Source organism: Vidua chalybeata, chromosome 1, assembly GCF_026979565.1.
Source record: "Vidua chalybeata isolate OUT-0048 chromosome 1, bVidCha1 merged haplotype, whole genome shotgun sequence".
Lineage (NCBI taxonomy): Eukaryota > Metazoa > Chordata > Aves > Passeriformes > Viduidae > Vidua > Vidua chalybeata.
Genome location: NC_071530.1, coordinates 100,758,744 through 100,774,409, shown reverse-complemented (window position 1 = coordinate 100,774,409; position 15,666 = coordinate 100,758,744). Strand labels below are relative to the sequence as shown.

At 40.9% G+C, this 15,666-nt stretch overlaps 1 protein-coding gene across 2 annotated transcripts in view; it reads left to right on the top strand.

The window, feature by feature from the left end:
* Positions 1 to 15,666, top strand: part of GNAL (G protein subunit alpha L) — a 180,613-nt gene that overhangs the window by 144,098 nt on the left and 20,849 nt on the right. The gene's annotated exons all lie outside the window — the stretch shown is intronic.

Below are 15,666 nucleotides of genomic sequence, written 5' to 3'. Positions count from 1 at the left end.
TGTTCTAAATTCTAGGCATTCTTACATAGCATAGTCCAAGTGTCTGACATTTTCAGTTAAATTATCATTAAAGCACCTTAAAAATAAATTGAGCATATTAAGCATTTTTGTCTTTCCCCTTACCCACCATTAACTGCAGGGTAAAATTTTAAATTTTCAGTGATGCATTTCAGGAGACCGAGTGAGATGAACAGCACATGCTGTTGAATCGTACGTCGCTCACCCACTAACAGGGGCCTTTTTTTCTGTGAGTTTCCATAAATTAGATGTGGAGCCAAAGCAAGCGGAAGCTATTTTTAGTGCAGCAGCAGCAGCACTGCAGAACAGAAGCTGGCGGAGCTTCACGTGTGTCAGGCTGAATCAAAGGGAGTATCCCAGCAATGCACTGTAAACAAAACAAGGGCGCTGTCAAAAAACAAGCTTCAGGTACTGAAAGAACCCAAATCAAAGCCTCGCACGAGAGGCAAATGCACCAGCTCTGTTTCTTAGGAGATTTTCCTATTTTGCAAACATAGGAGCCTAATAAGAATTCCATGTTTCCTGGTGTCCCATTGTTTCACTCAATGCAGTCTTTACCATTAGGCATTTTATTTAGAAATTTTCTCTTTTATATAGTAATTTTCTATCTTCTGTCAAGAGTGTGGTTGTTGTCTGAAGACACATGAGTGTAGCAGAAGCACGTACAGCTGTCTGTAGAGCCACTGCCCAGGGGATGTTCTGGCTGTGAAAGCACAGCTTTACAGCTTGGGAGGTGTTTTTCAGCAAGCAGAAGAGTAATATGAGCAAATACTTTACTCTTACATATGAATTGGATTGATATATTCTTCTATGATGTTTCCCATTCACAGTTGGTATTTTTATTTTGTGGGGTTTTTGCATGAAATGCATCTGTCCTCAGAAATTATACATTAACCTGAGTAAATACTCAGTGAACCTTTCAAAGATTAACTTTTACTTAGTTTACTTTGGTTTCCATGTGTCTGCATGCTATCAGAGACACAAACAGAAACTAGGTAGTTTCAAGACTGTCTTGTCTGTTATTCAGAATCACTTGCAAAGGCCACGCCGTGAAATCTTATGGTCAGTCTGTAGCATCATTCTATTATTACTCAAGCAGCTGAGACATACCTTTATAAAGGTTAAGAAAAGTGTTGAAATTTTTCATTTCAATTGATATATTAAAAAAATCAGCAAACACCAGCTGCCTTCCTTCTTCCTGGAAACCACCTGTTCAGGTGATGCATCCTTTGTTCTGATCCTGCACGTGCACGTATTTTAATGAACTTCAGGGCTTGAGTTTGTCGGGGTTTCTCTTTCAGGAGCCTGGGAAATGGGAGAATGATTGTTGCCCTTACAGTAAATGCAAATAGCTATGGAAAAGGACTTAGGGAAAAGGTTGTCAGCCCAAGCTGAGTTATATTATTTCCCTACAATAGCAGCCTATGCAAAACAGGGTCAGATGAGATTAATGTACAATAGGCACATCAAGACAAATTCAAATATCAAAGCCAGTTCTGTCACCAATGGCACAAAAGAGCTCTTGAGTGCAACAAATCCCTCTTGTTACCTCCCTGCTGCTCCTGACTGGGTTTTCCCCCTGGGCTGGGGGAAGAGTCACTCAAGTTGGCATCTGGGTTTGGAAGGAATAGTGATATGGGTTCCTAGGCACATTAGATGTGGCATGAGCCCTGTATAGGTGCTGTGAGTCTTCTTGGAATTGTGAGTTTAGTAGACTTGGATGTCAAAGAGGAACTGTAGCCCCATGTGACCCACTGGCTGTACTTTTTTGTTTATTTTTTATTTTAGGCAAGTTGCAGCCAGGAAAAAAAAAATCAACGTAGAATGTAATGTTGAGAGTAGGAGAAGCTAAGAAACAAAGAGTAGAAACAGGAAATTGTTAAAGAATGTTTCATGCACTCTAAATTCATTCATTAATGATTAATTCTTTTTTCATGGAACGTTTTGGGTAACTCAACACTTGGAGCCAAGCGTTTGTAAACTATTCATTCAGATGTTAATATTTCTTTTTTTTTTTAAGGAAAGTTTTTGACTTTTTGGGGCTAGGTTTTGAAGTGCCCATAGCCAAACCAAGGGAGCACCCAGCTAAACTCAGAATTCACAGTTGCTGCATGAACTGAGACTCTTGAGTGCACCATACTGCCTTACTGTAAGCTACAATAACAAGATATGGCCATGAATGTCTCTGAATAAACTCTGAACTCAATTCTTTTCAGTTCCCTTGCACAGGCACACTGCCTTCTTTTTCCAGTACCCATCTCTTCCTCTTTAAAATGCAAGCTGCAACACATTCTCATGCCTCTTTTTGCTAGAGTGGCTTCTACCATTGTAACTTCAAAACACAAATAAGCTGAAGACATTTTGGTTTAAAGTAACTGTAAATCACAGGAAAGTAGTTGGTTGTCAGCTAGAATTTTTGTGGTGTGTTTAGGTCTCAGAAAAACAGAATTTGGAGAGCAGGAGCTAATTGTGATTTGGCCAGTGCTAGCAAACAATGTTGTGCTTTCTGTAACAAGTAATTAGCTGTTTATTCCCAGCATATCTGCCAGACTGAAACAGAAGTCAGTAATCACCTACATGTTTGTGGCCAAACTAAGTGGCCTTGCAGTGCTGACACTGCTTAGGAGTGCTGGGAGTTGTGTGTATTGCAACCACTGCATTTCCTGTCCCAGCCCTGGGAGGAAACCAAGGCAGGCAGCAAGGGTGGGGAATCTCCTGCTCACTGGATGCCATGCTGGCCTTACAGACACACAGCTCAGTGTTATCAGGAGTAAGCAAAATAAATAAATCGGTGTGCTTGCAAGGCTGTATGTCACATCCAGCTCACAAATTATAGCTTCTACAGCTCAGCTCGCCACTAAAACACCCATAAAACAGATTTTACTGAATGAAGCACACTTAGGAAGTAATTGCACTGAGCTCTTAGTGATGCAAAAGATTGCAAGTTGGAGTAATAGTTGCTGTGAATCTGCTAGCTACAGGGGAACTTAGAACAGATGCTACTTTACTCAGATACTAGGATACAATCTTTCAGTGGGTCAGTTATGACATGTATGTAAACAAAAAATCTATTAAAAGCCATCATATTAACATACGGCAATATAATTGTAAAGGAAGAGGATTTCTTGAAAATTATGCTGGGTTAACATATGACTGCTTAAATTAACTTTGGCAGATAGAACTGTTTTAATTAGGTAGTGAATTAAATACAGCTAAATCAAAGCTGGCATTATATATAGTTGCAAAACCTTTGCAAGGAAATAATATTTGTAAACTCCTTGTAAGAGCTGTAATTTTCTTGTTCCACAGTCTCTGGTGAAGAAGCCTTAACTTTCCACTGATTTACCAAATTCAGAAGTTTTTTTACATATTTCTTCTCTTGCCAGCTCCTTTTCAGGCTCTTTGTCTCTTTTGACACTGACTACAGGTGCAATTGCAGCCCGTGTGGACACACCCAGCCTGCCATTAGCCTAACCAGTCTGGGCACCTGTGCAGAAAAAGAAGCTTAAATACAGCCAGGTTTCTAAAATACATGACTTGGGTGCTAAAGCCTTGACATAGCAGATATACTGCTATCCGTAACTGAGCTAGCTAATTTAAATTTCAGTAGATGTCTGTAGTGATTCTCTGTATGCCTGTGGATCACCATGAAGATAATAGCTGAGGCATAATTTTTGCAAATACATAGTTATGTACCTAACCTGTGAGTGGTTTTTTTTTTTCTGTAATGTGAGTTTCGTAAGATCTAGTTCAGCATTTCCTCTTCCTTATTCAAATGGTCTTTTCTTTGATATTTATCTCTTTTTCTTTCTTCATTTCCACATCTTGCTCCATTATTCCAACTCACATAATTTGAAGTAATGATACTGGATTTTAATAATCATGTTTCCTAACACATTGGGAAAACCCTTCTTACTTGTTCTACAAATGTGATGTATTTAGGAGCCTCCACACCCCTTGCTGAGCTTCAAAGGTAAATTGCAAAGTGTGCTTGATATCATTCTAGGAAAGAAGGTCAGGTTGCTGCATTAATTCCACTGGGAGTAGAATAAGCTCATAGCTGCATGTTGACCTAGACTCATAGAATCATCAAGGCTGGAAGAGACATGTAATATCACCAAGTCCAACCATGAACCCAACACTACCCCTGTAAAACCCTAAACCACATCACCCAGGGCTGGACCGAGACACCTCTTAAACACCTTCAGGTGACTCCACCACCTCACTGGGCAACCTATTTCAGTGCCTGACCACTCTAAGAAATCACTTAATCCCTCCAGTATCTGAAACATGGCTAGACACTTGTTTCATAAGCTAGACACAGGGCAGAAAAAAGTCTGCCCCTATGAGATTAAACATCAAAAAAACTTTGTTATAAATACCCAACAGAAGACAAAAACATCCTTATTTTCTGTAAAATAATTGAGTTAGGCATACAGGTGTTTTTCTGCTGTTGTGGATTGTCTTTTGTTTGTTTGAGTCTCTGTGCATTTTCTTAGAAATGCTCAGTTATTTCAGTAACTTTAAGTAATATCAGCTGGCTTGCTTTTAGTTGTTGCATTCCTCATTATGTACCATGAATAGAAAGAACTACCTACTGCATATGCAACATGCAGAAGTGGAGCTAAGGAGGTGATATTTTCTGAGTTGTCATCGTTGCTACAGACTACAGCTCATCTGTATCTTTCTAAACAAAACCCTTGCTGTCAGCAAAACATCATGCAAAGGGTCCCCTCCCACACCGTTGTCATGCTTGTGTCCTGCAGCAGAACTGCTCTTGCTGACAGAGGGCCTCCTTGGGGTTAGGTTTGCCCCCCTGGTCTTAACCTTTAAATAACAGATGAATTAAAATTGTAGTTTGTATCAAGCAGCTACCTATCACTGATGGATTTAACCACTTTAATGAAAAATATATATGTTTTGTGTTATCACAGTGGTGATTGTCTGAGTGCTGAGTTGATGCTGATGAACAGTGTTATGTGGTAATGCTTGGCAATGCCAGTTCATATCCCTACTCTTAGAGGTGCTTTTTATGCTCATTTTCTACTTGTTGCTAGGCTGAAATTTGGTCCTTTCTGCACAAATTCAGCCAGTGAAATTTTATGTCACAAAGCAAGACAGGTGGGGAAAAAACCCCAGCACTCTCTCCTCAGTGTGCATCCAGCAGATAGTGCTTCTCTCATTTAGTACTTGGCAGGAGATTTTTTTCAGTTTTTGGATCCAACCGAATATCCTTCTCAACAGTCTCAGCTTAAGGTCTCTGAAGAGGATCTTGAATAAATTGTATCCTGAAATACACACCTCTCTCTCTGTTTTTTTTCCAAGATGATAAAAAGTTGTTGAGTTAAAAATTAAGACCCTGTAAGCAAGCAGAGGAATTCCGGTCATCAGTAGAGAAAGAGTGATAGAATCAAGCAACTTTCTTAACTGCTGGATTTTTTTGTTGGATAATGAGTGCAGGTTGCAAGGTGGAAGTAGTGTATTTGGATTCTAACAAGTTCTATAGCAGTGACAGAAAATAGCTAGTGGTGAGAGCTGAGGGCCTTTTTAGAAAGAATTGTGAGAGAAGGCATGAACTTAGAACAATAGCGTTTTAGAATAAGACTGTATAATGTAACTTTGAACTATTTATAACATGCACAGAGATAGTGCAGGTACTTGTGTTTAGTGTAATTATGCTTATGCAATCAGCTTTTTTAGGAAGATAACCATTTGACTAGTTTATTTTTGGAAATGTACTCCAGGGTGCTAAGATGTGTATCTATATATCTGTCTTTATATAATTTTCGGCTTCGGTTCTAAATCTGTTTTCTGTATCTGTCAGGAAATATCTGTCTACCTATAAACTGTACAAGGCTGATTAATGACTGATGGCAGACAAATCTACAAATATCAAGCTTTTGGCATCATAAGTGAAAATACCTTGCTTTGTAAGAAGGGGAAGGGGAGAAATTAATTTCCTGTTTAATTTCTACAAGAAAAAACCCACAGCCTGACCACATGGAATTTCTTTTGTACTATAAATAAGCAAACCTTTCTTTTTTTCGTGGTTTCAATTTTGATATATTTCTATCTAAACTGCTCCTTCCACAATTCTCTTTGTCCTGCTGTGTTCAGGGATGTTCCTTCAGATGCTCAGTAGATGATGTGAATAATGGAACAAAGCTCTTCAACACCGATAAAAATGCATATCAGTATATATCTGTAAAACCCTAAACATGCTGTATGACTACCTGGGGCAGTCCTGATCATTTGAATGTGTGTTCTGGGGATAGTTAGAATAAAAGATATCTTGTCTAGATTTGGTGCTCATCTAGGTAAATGAGGTTATTAACAGTTACAGAAAATATGGATGGCCTAAAAATGTTTGGTTGTGGGTTTATGGGAAATGCATTTTTTTTCCCTTAAAACACTGTATGTGTATTTCATGTCATGTCATAATTTACTTTCTCAGTTGGGTGTAGTTTGGCAGTATTATTTTTATTTATTAATGTTAAAACATTGCTTTCTCATTATATCTTTCATTCCATTCCTTTCCTTAACAATTGTAGGTCATGTTTAATGTTAAAACATTGCTCATTTTATTAGAAATTATGATGCCACAGTGCACTGGCTCTTTTGTAAAACTCTGACTTTGAATCCCTCGTGGCACTGAATTTTCAGTGTTACGCATGGGCATGCCTTTGACTATTGGTGTCTATACGTTATCTCTACTAAATTTTAATTGTAGCCAGCTCATTACCACACTTATGGTGATAATCAGTACAGTTGTGTTTGAAACAGTAAATACAAAAAAAGTCTAGTTGAATTACCAATGCTGTGCTCTTGTATTCTACTTCCAGCACCTCTCTCTTCTGTCACATTTAAAGATAAAGACCACAGTCATTCAGATTCTCAAAGCAAACAAATTTAACTTAAAAACACTTTATAAAAGGATAGAGGTGGGGTAGGGCTTTAAAGAGCTGAGCTTCTATAGCTTAATTCACTTTTCTGGTCTTTTTTTTGATCTTCCGATGTAATTAAACAGGGCATGGGTATTGCATGATGTACTTCTTGCCAGAACAGAAAACATTTTAAGGTGAACTGCTGAAGAAAATCAATTACACTGGAAAGCAAATCCTGCGTGCATAATTAACAAAACCTCCTTAGCACTTGTGTGGCTGTTCTTCTCAAGAGGCAAGCTGGCGTTAATGACGGCAAATCGTGGAGTTTTCCTAGTTGTTTCAACAGATCAGTATGCAGGTCTTGCTGTATAAGGAGTGAGTGTCCTGGGGCCCCCTCAGCTGATGGGCCAGCCCCTGTTTTGGTGTGGCAAATGATACTGCCCATGGCAGTCACCAGGGAGACAGCAGGCACTTCCTGGAAAGTGGAAGGACACTGACCTAGGCTGTGTCTTTTTTGCAGTGTCCCCATAGGATCAGCCACGTTATAATGAGGAGAAGTATTTAAAATACAATGTGCCATACTAGGAGGTAAAGCCTGCCTAGATCCTGGTGGCTTGATGGAGGTTGCAGAGGAGCCTGTCAGTGCTGGTGGTGGAATGTGCACTGGTGGTTCCCTTGGGTCATATGTGGGCAAAACCACTGTTAGGTAGGGTGTTTTTCTTGCATTTATTATATCCTGTGCTAAGCATTGGAAGATACAAGAGAGGGCTAAGAATCTGTATCTGAAGCTGCTGGATTTTTGAAAAATTACAGATTACTCTTAATAGCAAGATAATTACACTTGTGGAGAATGACATAGTTGTGATCATTCCCCAGAATAAAAAGCCACCTCTGTACTTTCTAAGTACAGAGACATGGTGTGATGTCACATGGTGTTGGGCAATAGTTCTGACTGTGGGGTTTAGAGTCGGACTGCAGTGAGTGAAGAGTGGGGTCTTCATTTGCTTTGAGGGGGGAAAACCTTCATTCAGGCTCCAGACATCCAGAATTTTGCACACATTACTGATCTTTTAAGCATGAGTGCTGTCCCAATGAATTCCAAGGTCTTGTTGCATTCAGTAGGATTACTTAAATCCTTTAAACTATGCTTATGAATGAGTCTTGGTAGAATCACAAAGTTTTTCTTGCACTGAACTTCTTAGTCCTTCTGTATATCTGAAATATTTAATCATTCTGATATAATAAAAAAAGTACAGCGAAGCTCAAAATTGCCATGTAGTCAGAATACCTTGCCATTTGTTTGTGTTTATTTTACCTACTGTTGTTCTACAGTTATTAAAATTCCCTCTTACTTGTAGCTTCTGTGAGAAAAATGCTCACCTTGAAAATGGTGTCAGTTTTGAGGACAGGGTCAGCAGTTTTTCAGTGCACTTCTATTATGCTCCAGATTAATTTTGGTCATCATTTCTTTCCTGCTGGCATGGGCTGTCCATGTCTTTTCTAGAGGAGCAGAGGTGGCCCGGGACATCTACAAAGGGTGGTGGAGCCCGTCATACAATTTCTCAGTGCTGAGAGGGGGAGAAACACAAGCACAAGGCATTAAGAAAGGTTGGAAACATCCCCATTTTCTCGCTTCTCTGATTTGGCTTTTGTCCACATGATGTTTTGACACCAAATCTGCTCAGAAGTGCATTGCAGTGGTTGACCTGAATTTAGGTCAGAGCAGCCCCAAATCCAACACGTAACTAATAAATGAAGATATATGTCCTAAAGATGTGTTGTTGTTTATTATTTACATGTCTTGATTTGTTGTAGGGTCTTCAAGGTATTAGAAATACTTTTTAAAATACTGAAATTTAGAAACCATAGTCAAAAACAGCTCATTTAAATATGAGTATTATTTGTTTTCACCTTTTGAATAAGTTGCATTGAGACCTTCTCAAAAAACCGTCTTGCGAAACAGAGGAAGTGTCAGTGTCTGCTGAGATAATAAATGGCTTTTGCTTTCAAAATATCACAGTTGTGTTGCAAACCTGTACTTTTTGGATTTACTTAAAATTTTTGTCATGGCACCCCCAAACAAAGTAATGCCCCACAAAGCAAAGTTATTATTCTTCTGAAGGAAGTGCTTTGACATCTAATGCATGATACTGCATTTCAGTACAGACATTTGTTAAGAGCAGGAGATCAGCATTTGTAGAGCTGGTGTTAGGACCGGATTATGTGTAATCGAATTCAGGAGGTTACTAACAATTTGAAGGGATTATAAGATTAGCAATTATCAGTGTGCTTATTTGATTAAAATAAATGCTTGCAGATTTGGCTGCCATACCTGTGCTCTGTTATTTGGGATCAGAAATCATGTTTGATTGGAAGTAGAAGAAACAAACAACAACAAAACTTTGTAGTTTAATTCTGTTTCTGTGATGATTTCAATACAATGTCTACTCCCTAATTAATTTTCACTGAATTGCAGTGCACTTTATTATTAAAAGCCCTTTTGAAGAGAGTTTTTTTTAGGGGAGGGAAGACCATTTTTAAAAATCATATGCAGTCAGTCTAAAAATTCAATTTTTAGGTACTGAGTAAAGACAGTTATTCAATAGGATATTCCTTCACTGAGGCGAGGCTTTGTCTGTAACTTTGCAATTTAGGTCTGGTGTCACTTAATGAAACTTCCCAGGACGAGTGCTGGGCACTCTTTTTCTCAGAACATATCCCAGCGTCTGAGCCACCATGTCGTACACACGGTTTGGTGAGGAAAAGAGAACCTGTTTGGGAGTATGTTGTTTTAGGCATCCTTGTGTTTCAAGTGAGAAAGAAGAAGCAAAAGTATAAAAAGGCATCTAGTTTTCTCCCTGAAAATACAAAACTTGCACCTGCCCTCAGAGCCTGACCGCAGGGTGACCTGCCTATATATGTAGGCAGCTATAAATCATTGCATAAACACGAGTGACGGTTCCATATTTGGAGAACAAATGATTCCTGGTTTTCAGTTCCACAGGTTACATTCAGGCTGGGAATGGTATTTTTAATCTTCTCTTTAAAAGAAAAAAAAGAGAAAAGACAACATTTTGAGATCTGAACTGACATGTAGCTTTGGGTTTCTGACATTTATGTCTTATTTGTATATTCCTTTTCAACCTTTTCCAGCTGCTACTGCATAAGTCTTCCACATTTTTTCCACTAACTGTATGGATGGAAAAGACAAATTAGGAAGTTCAGCTTCCTTCTCAGTGCCTGTTTTTAGGAGTTTTAAAAGTAGTCCAGGATTCAAAACTGACCTTGGTGGATTTTTTTGGTAAGGTAGCTTATATCGAGTTTCTGTCCTTTCTTGCAGATGCGAACATGGTACAAAGCAATAGCTCCTAGAAAGTGGCAGGGTGACTTTTCAGCTGTAAAGGCCCTATTACAGTAGCCCTATCATGCCCTCAGGAGTGGTGATGTTGGCCACAATCCTGCAAGGAGCTGCAGCTGCCAGGCTCCCAGGTGGCTCCCTGCAGATCCTCAGGCTGGCTGGGCCATGCTGCTCTATTGCAGCACCAGCGCAACATGTCCAGTGCTGTTCAACCCCCTCCCTCCCAAGCTCTCCTACCTCTGGCCATAGATGGTGGCAGCCAGCATCTCAGTGTGGAGGCCACACAGGGTGCAGCAAGGATTGCCCATGGTGTCAAATTCTCTGTTAGCCACAAGCCAAGATCCCTTTGCTCCAACTTTTCATAAACCAGACCCAAGAAATGGCAACTACCTATTGGGTACAGGGTAGAGAGATTAAAAACAGAAGCATAACCTAATCTTCAAAGTAACTTGAAGCAGGACATTATCAGTTTATTGCATAATTGTTTTCCTCATTCCTCAAACTCAACTCATTGTATGTTGTTTTAATAGTACAAATGCACTGTGCACTGTAGAAAATCAAGTAAACTTGATGGGAATGTAAAGAAACTTACAGGGAGTGCAGCTTTTCACAAAATGCTCTATTAATAGTAAGCAGTTGTTAACATGACTTCCTCTCAAACGTACAAATGTAGGGCTAGTTTTTAACACTGAGTTTTATAACCATTGTTTAAATAGCTTATATCTATTAAATGGAATTAGGCCAATTATTAGCAAGTTGGATACAGTCACTGCATTCTTCTCCTTCCATTTTTGTAGTAACAAAGCTTCTTGCTTTAGCTCCATGCCTTCCTCCAGCTACCCGAGGTAATCACTCAGCCAAGCCGTAGGTGGTGTGACCAGTTGCTTGAATACATTCAGTGGTTAAATATATTCTGTTCTAAAATGGGCAGGATAATGGTGATTTAATGAAAACATCTCAGCAGCAGCATTTGTAAAGATACAGGAATTTTCTTATGACTTTAATGGTTATGTCTAGCATTTTTATCTGTACTGTTAGACCTCTGTTGATGTTATTACTTTCACCTGGTAATTTCTAAGGCAGATGATCATATACAGATATTTACCTGATACTCTTTTTCATTAATAGCTCTGGAGTGTGTTGTGCGTGGGAATAAGGATAACCTGTCTGCTCTAGACTACAATTAGGGAAGCCCTAATAAATTCTGGTGCCTGACATGAGCAAGTTTGGGAAGAGCAAGCTTTGAGTCCTTCCCGTTGAACAGTTGCTGCGTCACTGTGCTTTGCTAAAGGGAAGGCAACAAGTCTACCTGTGAATGATGGGTAAAGTGGTTCTGTTGGGTGTTTGGGGGTTAAATGTTCAGGAGCTGCTGGAAGGATGTCAGTCCTCATCATCTTTCTGTCCTTTAATTCCTGAGCCATTGATTTTTGCCCTGTTATGTAAGTTTTCTTGCCTTGAATGTTGACAAGGTAATATCCTATGTCAGTAACTCTGAGAAAAAAGCTGGTGAACCACACAGCAGCCTGGCACATCAAAGGGTTACTAACAGAGTTGTGTCCAGCATGACCTTTACCCTTAGTGAAAAATGTCCTTCACACAAGGTAAAGGTATGAGAGTGCACTGTTAAAGCTGGGACAAGGATTAAGGAGTGCAGAACAAAAATTATCTGTCACCACACTTCAAAAACTGCAATAAGGTCAAAGAAATTGTACCAGGTGTTCTGCAAGGTCAGTACTAAGAGTTTCTTTTTTTCCACTGTACAGGAAGCTGGTTGCCTTCCTGACTTTTCCGTAGAAATATTCTTCTGTTTCCTTAGTTTGCACTGATGGCATACTTCAGGTTTTAGATGCAATCCCAGAAACTGTAGAAACTCCAGATGCTGCCTATGTCATGGAGCCTCCAAGACATTCTCAGGAGAGCTGATCCTGTGATTCAAATATTAATCCTTGAAGCTACTGCCTTTCTCCTGTTTAACCCCAGCACTCACTCAGACTCCAGCTATGTCAATTCTTTTGGACATGTCAACACCTGACAAGCATGATATAGGTGAAAGCAAACAGATAGACTCTGATTTTGCTCAGGATTCTAACATGCTGTTCCTTTCATTTACATGTCAGCAAAAATGCACAGGTCTGAAAACAGTAAGAAACATGCATGTGTGCTTTTTCTGGCCAGGAGCCTTCGCCACCCTAAAGAATTCACTTTTCTTCATCTGGGTTTTCAAGAGAGTATTAGCATCCGCTTTTTGGAATCATCTGGCTTGATTTTAGGCCTGAGAAGTGTTGGCAGCAAGTTCTCTTGCACTGAGTTTGGACTAGTGCCACAGGTAAACACAAACTTCTCGTGACTTCCTCTTCAGTCTGTTTTTTTTTACTTTTGTTTCTCCCATTTGGAGATTTTCTGCTTTCTCTTCTGTAGAAACCTCCAGTCAAACTGTTTTTTCCTTTCTGGCAGTCACCATAACAGACTTATTATTCCAAACCACTTCCACCAGAGTAAGGGATCTTCAATTTCCAGCAACCATTGCTGTTTCTAACCTGGATTTGGCATTCTTCAGGGCTCACAGTACTTGGTGAAATTGTGTACACTAGGAAGCTATCGACAGTGCAACCATTTTTGAAAACAAAACCATCAACCAGAATGTGTAAGTTGCACTGAAACAATTTTCCATTATGACAGCAATATAAAATTGTAATAAGCAACAAGGGTTGCAAGATCAGTGAAAATACTTTGTTAATTTTTTACATCCCCTGGCAATGCTATGGTATGTATCTGGTGCTTGTAAACCTGATGCATGTTACGGCTTTGAGTATTATCAAGGCTTTTTCCCACAGCTCAGCTTTCCTGAGCATAAAAGTCCAAGTTCTTTTTGAAGAGTTCACCAGAAGAGATGGAGGTGAGTTCTTCTATGCACTTTAGTTAGTGGGACATAAACCCAAGGTTTTGATCTGTTGTTCTGTCAAAAGGCACATTTTGCAGGTCCTGATGGGACAGCTGCATTCTGCCCACGTGTCTCATATGATGTTTCAGGTATTCTTAGCTTCCTTTCCAGCACCAGTCTGTGTAGTTGCTGGAAGATGTTAAACAGTTGTTTCATTCAAACAGTGGATAAAGAGATCCTAATCTGCCATACATGAGCTCACAAAGCAGTCAGGATCCAGATCTCTCTGGATACCACAATATGAGCTTTCTGTTTTCAGGTTTTTATCTTTGGGTCCTCTATTCAGAATTGCACTTATGACTGCAGAATGTGCTCTGTGTAGCCTTTACATTGCAGAACTCAAATCTGTATCTGTATAAACACTCCATGGGTGTATCAATATGCACATAACGATTGTCTACCTAGGATTATCTACTCACAAGGAAGAAGAAGATACACTGAATTTAGTGATTTAGTGGATTCAAGCTGGTCAGAAGGAGGGTCTTCATGTGCCAGTCTAAGCTTCAGATTTTATCAGTGCTTCATTCTTAGTCTGTGTTTTGCAGTGGCTCTACCACTTGCACCCCTGGGAATAAAATGTCTGAGCACACGCAGTAGAAAAATAATGTCCCTTTTAAAATAAGTAAATAAATTACCTTTCTTCTTTCTCTCTTTGCCTGTCATCTTTCCTGTTCTCTGAGATCCCATGTGGCAGAAGTTGCAGATGATGAGTCTCATTTCTGCTGGAGCCTGTTAACCTTTCTGTGTGAATGACAGTTTTCCAGATTTAAGTCTTAGTCAGTGTTTATGTTAAGAAGAGGGTTAATGATGATCCCCATAGGCCTCTCGCTCGGAAAGCAAAAACATCTGCTAAGCCAAGAAGTGGTTAGTTTGCTAAATTTAGAAGGAAGAAATGCATTTCCCAAAATTTGCACTGCGTCTCAACAAATTTAGGGAACCGGTGGGGGCAAGCAGTTATGGAAGAAATACTGTTTATTCATTTTTTAGTTTATTTCATGTATTTTCAGTTAAAAGTGAGATTGTTCTTATTAAACAGAAGGGGAGTATTACTCATATATCTGAAACATTTAATGCAATTGAACTCTTTGTGCATTTGTTTAGATTAATAGCTGGACACATACCAAAGCCTGTAAAGCTTAGAGATGTTCTGCAGTACATACTTAGCAGTGGAGAAAGTGAGGTTGAAATGGATGTCTGCTAGGAAACTCCCTTAACCAAACCCATACACCAAAAGAACTACAGATTTTGGCCATCTTTCTACCTCCTCACCAAATGTGCCCCAAATTGCCACCAGCAGTCTGGCTCCTTGCAGGAGAAGGTCGTCTGATGAATGGTGTGTGAGCCCTTGATTGCAGCCATCATCATCTGTCTTTGCTTTTAGTGTCTTGGCCAAAGCTGTCATCAGTAAATAGGGTTCAAACTGGACTTGTCCTGCTTTGTGCGGTGGCAAGGGAGCATTGATGGCTGGTGCCAGTAAAGCCTCTCCTGACAGCAGTGCTCTTGATGACTCCACGATGGCTGGGGCCGTAGTATGGGGCAGCAGCCATGGCCAGTGACAAAACAGGATGGGTTATGCGCTCCCAGTCATGCTCGTGCACCAAACTTGGGTGTCCAGGAGAGGTGTCACCATTGGCGGCCTGAGACCTTCCCACTCTTGTTGCCCCTTTCCCTCTGGAGCAAGCACAGTGGCTGGTGCTGCTCTAGGGAAACACATGGCTTTGCTAAAGGCTGTACAATCCTCTCACTTGTCCGTGGTCCCCAGCAGGCTGGTGGTGACCCAGCTCCAGCCGCTGCATCCCCCCTGGCCGAGCAGAGGGCTGGGCAGATGCTTTGAACCACAGATCCTCAAACTTCCCTGGGTGGATAAGGAGCTGGCGGTTTTCAGGCATGACTGTACTTTGCTCTCCCTCTTGGTGTCCTGTTTAACCTTTTCATCTCCTGACACAGCAGGCTCTCCTTGCTGGCGAGATGGGAGGTGAGGATGTGTTTCTGTGGATAAACCCCACTGGTTTTTGGTCATCCCCACGCAGCCCTTTGCCAGCCCCGGGCAGCGCAGCATGAGCTCTGCTGGGAGGCTGGCGGGTCGTGGGCAAGTACGGGAGTGCAAACTGAAAAAAGGGATAAGCAAGGTGAATTCAGAAGATCTTTGCTAAATTCATGTTTTACCTGTGTTAGAGCAAAAACCTCACGGCGAGACCCAGCAGAGCCTCCCTCCTCCTGCGGACGCACTCCGGGAAAGGGGTGGGCAGGGAAGGGAAGGGAGAGGAGCGGGAGCCGGGCAGAGAGCGCCCCCTCCCGGCTGTCACCGCCCGTGTCACCGCGGCTGGAGGGATGCGGGGAGCGGGGTCGCGGTGAAACAGAGCCTTCCTACAGCCGCGAGCACACGGGGCGCGGAGCGGGTGCCAAAGCCGTGTGACAAGCACATCACCGATCCGTGGGGTCCCAACCCTGCTGGAGGCGGCGCT